General features: G+C 38.9%; 1 long non-coding RNA gene across 1 annotated transcript in view; it reads left to right on the plus strand.

Annotated features, from left to right (window-relative positions):
- Positions 1 to 8,702, plus strand: part of LOC104856069 — a 38,875-nt gene that overhangs the window by 11,817 nt on the left and 18,356 nt on the right. The gene's annotated exons all lie outside the window — the stretch shown is intronic.

Genomic DNA, 8,702 nt, shown 5'->3' on the forward strand with positions numbered 1-8,702 from the left:
AAAAAAAAAAAAAAAAAAAAAAAAAAAAAAAAAAAAAAAAAAAAAAAAGAAGATACTCAAATCCAGCAAACAGTACTAGCTTTACCATAGGTACAGGAACAAACGGACCAAACTAAATTACAGATTCTATTGTTATAAACTTGAATGAGTCTTGCTGAAAAGTAGTTATGGAGCAGAGGTGGAATATATAATATTAGAGGCCCACCCCTCTGCTGCAGAAAAATATGTAACAGAAAGAAGTGCTTCTCAAGGCTTGTGGCATTCAAAGTAAGGAAAAGGGCCGGGATTTAGCTCCGTGTTTCCATCACCTGCCTCACAAGTGCAAGGCCCCAAGTTCGATCCTTGGTACCAAATTAAAGAAACCTCAAGAAAAACAAAGTGAGGGAAAAACAAAATCATGAGTAGTGCTCAACACAGGTATAGAAATACATGAAGCCTATAGGAGAACAGGTTTTAAAAGCAGGCTTACTTCAGGTCCTTGCCAAGTTAAATTCTAGGATTGAATAACAATGTAAAAAAAAAAAGAAGAGGGAGGCATCCACAGAAGACAAAGTCTCAGGTAATGGCAGCACTCCCTATGGCACAGCCCCTATGTGGAGGCCATTTCACCAGACACAACCCCATATTTTATCATAGATGCCAAGAACATGGTACCCTGTGGGAAAATATTAATCAATACATTTTTAATACATTAGATAAGAAGGAAAGGCACTTAGAGCAAAACCTGTTGACTGAGGACACCACAACTTGAGGATTTAAAAATTTAGAAGCCAGATGTATCACAGATGAGACCTTCTAAGAAAAGGAGATGGTATACAGAAGTGGCTTTTCCTCCCAGGTTGGAAGTAAAAGACTAATTTTTTGATGGGTGATTTCTCAATTGAATTTAAGCTCACAATTTCTTCACTCAGAAAATTGGAAGTGATTAACATCAAATTATACACAGAAACCCAACCACTTGTGACCTCCCTGCTATCCCCCTTATCCAGATCACAATCATTTCTTTCCTAAATTATTGCAATAGTTTCTCAAATAATCCTCCTGCTTCTACACTGAGTCCCTTAAAGCCTTTTCTTAACAGGGCATCAGGAGTGATCCCCACATACTTCTCACAGGAATAGCTCCCATATGGGAAGAGCAACAAGCTCAGCATTACTTGATGTGTGATGGGACTTGCAGATTAATAAACCTATTGCTGCCGGACATCTAAGACAAATCCTCAATTTTTGCCTTCAGCAGTTTTTAGAAGATGATATTTTTAGCACTATGTGAAATTTACTACCCCATAACCCACCTATTTCTGTGTCCAAGTTGAGGTTCTCAGGCATTTGCTGATTAATAAAATTTCATAATGGCATCGTCAGTCCTTGGATGCATTGTTCGGATTCCCTGTATAGCATTGGTTTATACAATAATTTGAACATTTTCTTTGAAGTTATTTTATAAAAATGAACAGAAAACAGAAAAGTAAAGTACTAATAGACGAAGATTAAAATTATTTTTTAAAAAGATGAAAATTATTAAACATATTAAACACAGGAAATATTCAGCCTCATTAAATTATTTTTACACTTAAGCTAGTCAACTGTTTAGTTTAGAATTCAAGGAACAAATTTCAATTATTTGTACAAAATACAGACATGTAGTGACAGAAAAAATAGATCCATAAAATTATGAATTGGAAATAAGTATCAAGAAGTATTTCAAGGATTCAAATACAAAGAGAAGTTTCATTTCCATAGCATCAATATAGTATGTGGCTTGATCTTTTTTTTTAAGGAAAAAAATCCTGATGCTTAACTTTCTCTTAAGAAAGTCAGTATACAGTCTCCTGTGTAATTTTCTACAAAATTCTCTGAAAAATTACTCTTATCAACCCTCTCCGATGTTAAAATATATATCTATTTTTTAATACATTTCTTCGGAGTACAAAATGTTATTTCCAGCAAGCTGAGAGAGTTGGAATTTAAAGTAAAGGGCTGGGGATTTAGCTCAGTGGAGCCCTGCCTGCCTTGCAAGCACAGGGTCCTGAGTTTGATCCCTGCAACCAAAAACAAAACACAACACAACAACAGCAATTACTCTATGTTCTCATCGAGTGAAATAAAAATTCACCTTCATTGCCCACTCCGAGGAGCGAGGCCTTCCCTTGAGAGAAACCAAAAACATATCACTCCTAGATCATAAACATCTTCTGATTACATCTAGACATAAGTCTTATTTCAGTCATCAAAATATCCAATCATTTAAATATGAGTCAAAATTCCAAATTTCATTTCAAGTTTCTCCCCTTGACAAAGTGCTTGCAGTAAGTGAGAGTGGATGCTTATCAGTTAGCTGGATCTCCGTTTTCCTACCCAGTGCTTCTATTTTCCTTACCCCTACGCTGCTTCTGGATCATCTGGGGTTAAAACAAGGAAAAGAATAGGACAAGACAGGAAATATCTTACCTGACTGGCACCTCTATAACCTAGTTACCTGTAGCTGTGGCACATGTTTAAAGCCAACTCTTTCCAGCTGTTGCTCAGAGCTGACTCTTCTTGTGGTACTTCCTTGGGTATGTAAGAGCCCAAGCCCCATGGAACAGGCTATGCTGTACGTGAAGCATTTACTTTTAAGTGCTCATTTACATTTCCTCCACAGCAGAGGCAGGCAGGTAAACCACTCCTGTGTTGAGATCGCCTCGTCTTTCTGAGCAGAAACCTGAAGTGGTTCCAGACTGGCTCTGTTCTGCTGAGCCCACACCTAATCAATGAGAAATACTCAAAATATTTGTCCTTGCTTTTCGTGGAAATGCAACTAACATTCAGTGTAGGCTGGGTTCTCGCTTGCTCTCTATTTCTCTATGCTTTAGACCAAGAGAGACAGCCCGTTGTTGTGCCCGTTCAAGTTTGTTTATTTAAACTCCATCACCACCTACTTCATCTACTGCATCACCGACAGCTATTTTTAGCACCTGTCTGTATTTGGCTACTCCAAGACTATAAGCTTGACTTCCTTTACTTCTCTCTGAAAAATGGGTCCAATTTTGCATGCATTTTGTAGATTATAAGAAAGTAATAAAATAGACATTATATCTGTATAAATATATAAATCAAAAGAAAAAAGTTTCTATCTTCCTTTCATATCTTTGAAGGTCTAAAGAAAGCTGGAAGACCTTGCAACAGGGCTCTTTGCCCATTGGCTGTGCCAGGTCAAGGAAGAGGATATGAAAAATATCTATTCTTTACTCTTAGACACATATCCAGAGAAGTGATGATGAGTAGGGCAACTGTCTTTGTTGCACCCAAATATTTTTGTGATAACCCAACTTTTTTTGTTTCCCAAAACAGTTTTTCCCAAGTGTCCAGTTCTGGGAAACCATTGTTGTCACAGTAGCTGAATCCTCTCTTCACTTAGAATTTGCAGTTCATAGGTTCGTCCATCTGGCTGGACCCTCTTCCTCTAATAGGAAAGATCTGAATAATAGATGTTCCCTGTAGGTGATCCCATTGCGCCTCAGCAAGGACCAACTCCTGTGCTGTGCCAGAGGTGAAGCCTGACGTCATGCCATCTGTAGTGAGGTGGGGACTAATGCAAGCTCATTATCTTTTTTCTGTCAGTAGGCCTTCCACAGGAGCTTCAAATACATGACGTTAGTTGGCATGAACTGTGACAAAATCTCATTGACATAATATTTATGTGCATAGGTGTCAGGAGTTAGACAACTTGGATTTTAATTCTCACTCTTACATTTACTAGATAAGTGGCCCTAGACAAGTTACCTGAGCAGTGTCACGGGCGGAAGGGGTAAGAATTGCTCACTTTTGCTCCTTAAGGCATCTAAAAATATGTTGAAATTAGATGAAGCCCATGCCAATCTGACTTTCCCCTAAGGCAGAGTGCATATAGGATTATCTGATCAAAGAAAATCCCCAGTTATATTTTTATTGTGCTTCCATTCCCCTAGAGTCTGTCACCAGCAATCCCACAGACTAGTCTAACACAGCCTACATCTCCAGGCTATATCTAGGGGATTCTAGGCAAGAATAAAGGCAGCCAGTCTTGTGGAGTTTTTTTCCTCTCTCTCTTTTTTATTAGTACGTGTTTAGAGTATATGATGTTTACATTTATTGTATGGAGCTCATACATGCAACATCACATCTTAATTCCTTCTGTCATCCCTCTCCCTCCCCTCCTTCATCTCTTGATCCCCTTCCCATTTGGGAATGATCTATGTCTCTACTTCCTATTATCTATCTTTTATTTTGCTCTTTACTTATAATTTGTCTTTATCATGGAAAAGAAACCATGCAATATTTAAGCTTCTCTGTCTGATTTATTTCCCTTAACATTGTGGTCTCAAGATGTATCCAACTTCCTACAAATGATTAAAGTTTATTTTTCTTTATGACAAATTAGTACTCCATTGTGTATCCATACCACATTTTCTTTATCCCTTCATCTGTTGAGGGACATATAGGCTGCTTACAAGAGCTAGCTATTATGAATTGTGCTGCTATAAACATGGGTATGCAAGTATGTAATATGATAGCAGCCTTTGTAGGTTTTAAGTGAGAATTTCACAAAACCCAAATGCGTCCTTGTATTTCAGTATGCAGAAGGTTAAAATACAGTTGAGGAGCAGAAAGAATCTCTAAAATTTTCAGCTGCTGTGGTTTGGGGATCTTTACTCTAGTATTACACCACCCGTCCGACAGCTACTTCTCTCATGTTTGTTTTCAACATAACTCCTACTGCCACCAATTTGGGCAGCACCCTCTAGCTGGCACTGATCCATTTGTGCTGCAAAATCTTGTGTAAGTCGCATGTGTAACTGAGGCCCAGCCCCTCAATCCTGAGACAGTCAACTGACAGTTGCCTGAAAGAAGGAGTCAGAGCTGAAACTCTAAAACCAAATATTGCATGACATAATGCTATTCATTAGAAATGAGTGACCTGTTTCCCTATTTAAATTTTAATCCATTGAATATTCCTCCTAAGATGTCTTTTCTTTTAAATAGTCTTATAAGAAAACTAAAGAGAGATTAAGACAAGTACAAACATGGGAAGGAAAATCAGAAAAAGAAATTTTATACATTTTTAACCCATAATAACTATACTCATATGTTACCTTAAATTTAATATGAATGTCAACTAGATGCTAACATTATGCTATGGAAAAACAAATGCAAATAAGTTAAAATGCTTTAAACAACATGTTTAATGAATCTCTTATTTCAAACACAAGTCTACAATTTCAATTAGAAAATCAGATTTTCTCATTCTCATTAAATAATAATGAATAGGTATTTACTGACTATTGGGCTAAAGCAGTATGAAATTATTTTGTTTGTTTGTTTGTTTTGGTACTGGGGATTGAACTCGGGTCCTTGCGCTTGCAAGGTAGGCCACCGAACTGCTGAGCTAAATCCCTGGCCCAGTATGAAATTATGTTTGCTTAGGCAATTACAAGTTTTAGGCTAGAAATGATTGAAATATAAAACAGAAACCATACCCCTATCCTTGTGCCACCAATTCCCCAAGATCATTAGTATCTTTTACCAGAGATGTAGATCTCTTTATTTGGACTTCCTCCCCGCTGTGTGCTCCTTTTACTAATGCTTCTCTTCTGACCTGAGTGAACACATGGAGGGGCTATGAGAGGTTTATTGCCTACTTGTCTTAGCTGAAATACTTTGGCCATGAGTAACAGAAAACCTAAGAAAATAGCTTTCATAATAAGAAATATTTGTTATCTCACATAAGAAGTCCAGATGAGAATGCAAGTTGGCTCAGTTAATGTCACCAAGGGTCCGAGTCCTTTCCATTTTTCTGCTCTGCCATTCTCATTATTAACAGTAGCTGTATCCAGTTTCAAGCTTCATCTGCAGACACAACATTTTTCTATGTGTCTCTTCATGAACAAGCAAACCGCTCTCAGAAGTCTCCACTGACCAGAACTGCATGCAGTGACCTACCCATTTCTATACCCTTCACTGATGAGGAAGGTGACTGGTGTCAGGAAGCACAAGGCCAAGGGAAGAAGGCTAGGTTACAAAGGAAGACATGCAGTTTTGTGGAAAGAGGAAGAAGGAACATGGATAATGGGGAAACCACACCAGTGTCTATTTCACCCTTCGAGGAGTTGTGGGTTCCTCTGTATTACAGGCCAGAATTAACTTTCTGCTGCCCTTCTCAGGACCATGTACTAAACAGTAACAGATTTTTGCTGAAAGAAAGGCATTTTGTCTTTCTCTTATGAGAACTCTCCCTATTTCTCCCCCTACTTCCCTCCCGATCCCTGACCTCCACTGATACTTCTACTCTTCTGTTACCTTTTTTTTAACAGTAACCCTAGACGATCCTTGCTCTCCCATTGTGCAGACCCCTATTTCTTTATCCTACCACATATTTTAAGCATTTCAGGACACAAGAGATTACAATGGAGTTATGTTCTTAACCTGTAAATAAAACTCTACCAGTTTTCCAATGAAATGGGCCAGAAATTTGATAGAAAAGTTTCCAAAAGTACCTCCATAAAATTCTGGGAACATTCTGTAAAAATAGAGGCATGACAGCATATGGGCATTATCCCAGCACTCTGGAAAGGTGAAGCAAGCTGGCGAGTTCAAGTACCGGCTGGGAGTTACTGAGTTAGTGAGACCCTGTCTCAAAAAAAAGATAAGACAGGCTGGAGATGTAGCCCAGTGCAAATGCCCCCAGTACAACCAAAAAAAAAAAAAAGAAAGAAAGAAAGATTCTATAATCAAGTAAATCTGGGTAATTTTGTATATGTATTATGGTTTCTGTTCAGATGTCCCACCCACAACCCCCACCAAAGCCTCATGCAGATGAGGTGGGACTTTCTTTCCCAGAAGTAGTTGAATCTGGAACGTGGGATGCTGGAGTTAAGGGCATGTGATTGCTAAACCACTACACATGAGTGATTAGTTTGGCACCGCCCTGATCTTGGCAGTGTGAATATGATAAAAGGGGCAGGAAGACACTGTTAAACTCCCTTGTTGCCTTGGCTACCTTGTGTGCACCATGTTGTTTCTCCACTGCCATGCCTGTTTGCCATCCCAGCCTTGGAGCTAACCAGTTATGGACTGAAACCTCTACAAATTGTAAGCCAAATAAACCCCTTTCCCTCTAACTTTGAGCGTTGGGTATTTTGTCTCAACAATGAGAGAAAAGTAACTAACACAATATGCTTTCCTTCTTGTGTGGATTCAGGAGCTCTAAGTAGTCCTCCAATCAAATAATTCAGAATGAGTTCTAGAATAAATCTCCCTGTGTTCTCCTACTTTCCAAGCTTTATAAATGCCATAAGCCTCTATTTTCTCATTTGAGAAAAGGGAACCTAGGGTCGCTATGTAAGTGAGATTGCTGTTGGGTGAGATAACCTATGCAAAGCTTTCAGTACTGTGCTTTGTGAATCCACATTCACTCACTTAACAAATATTATTGAATATCTTCTATGTGTCAAGTCTCATGGAGCCTACATTCTAATGGGAGAGGAAGGGACAGATGATAAACACGTAAATAAATAGGATAATTTCAGATACTGATGAACACTATAAGAAAAATCTAACATAATGATTTTGTAAAACATAACTAGGTTGTGAATGACTGTCTTAGATGGAAGAGCCTGGAAAGCCATTTCTGAGGAATGCATTTTATCTGAGACCTGAGATATGAGAATGACACTAGAGTCACTCATTCATTCATTCATTCAATAAATGTTTTTTCAGCACTTAACACGTACCAGAGACTAGGAATAAAGCAGTAGACAAAATTAGCTAAGTCGCTGGATGTGGTGGCGCTCGCCTGTAATCCCAGCACTTGGGAGGCTGAGGCAGGAGGACCGCTGTGAGTTCGAGACCAGCCTGGGCTACATAGTGAGTTCCAGGTCAGTCTCAACTACATAGTGAGACCCTGTCTCAAAAAACCAAAAAAAAAAAAAATTAGATAAGTCACCTGACCAAATGGAACTCAAATTCCAGTGTGAGAAAACAAAAGTAAAAAGGAAAATATATAATGTACCAAGTAACTAAGTACTGTGGGGTAGAAGAAAAAAAGAAAATGAAAGAATGTTTAATTGAAACTCTAAATTTTTAATAGGGTGGCAGGGCTCCCTCACCAAAAGGGTGATATATAAACAAAGACCTGGAAGTAGTGAGAAAGTGAGCCATGCAGAAATCTGAGGAAAAGGACTGGGGTGTGACTCAGTATTAGCGTGGATGCCTAGCATAGATGAAGCCCTGAGTTCAGTCAGGAAGGAAGAACGAATGAGAAGGAGGAAAGGAGGGAGAGAGGAAGGCAGGCAGACTGGACGAAGATAATTTGAGGCAAAAAGAAGCAAAACGTGCGAAGTCCATGAGGCAAGAGCATGCTTGATGCATGTAAGGAAGACCAAGGACACCAGTGTGCCTAAAGGCAAGTAAGTAAAAAAGAGTGTGGTAAGAACAAGGCACCAAACTATGTAAGAATAAGCAAAGGTCTGGAGTAAAATTCTTCCAGGCAGATGGTGAGGCAATGGCAAAGGCCCTGAACCAGAACTAATGTTGGCCTATTCAAGCAACAGAATGGTTGAGAGACCTGGAGAAAACTGAACACAGGGAAGAATTAGGGATGAGCTCCAAAGAGTCATCAATCAGGGTCAGATCACATGGAGCCTTAGAATTGTACGACAGTGTAAGGGATGCTCATATATATAT

This window comes from Fukomys damarensis, unplaced genomic scaffold (assembly GCF_012274545.1).
Source record: "Fukomys damarensis isolate Sample0158 unplaced genomic scaffold, DMR_v1.0_HiC HiC_scaffold_16, whole genome shotgun sequence".
NCBI classification, from domain to species: domain Eukaryota; kingdom Metazoa; phylum Chordata; class Mammalia; order Rodentia; family Bathyergidae; genus Fukomys; species Fukomys damarensis.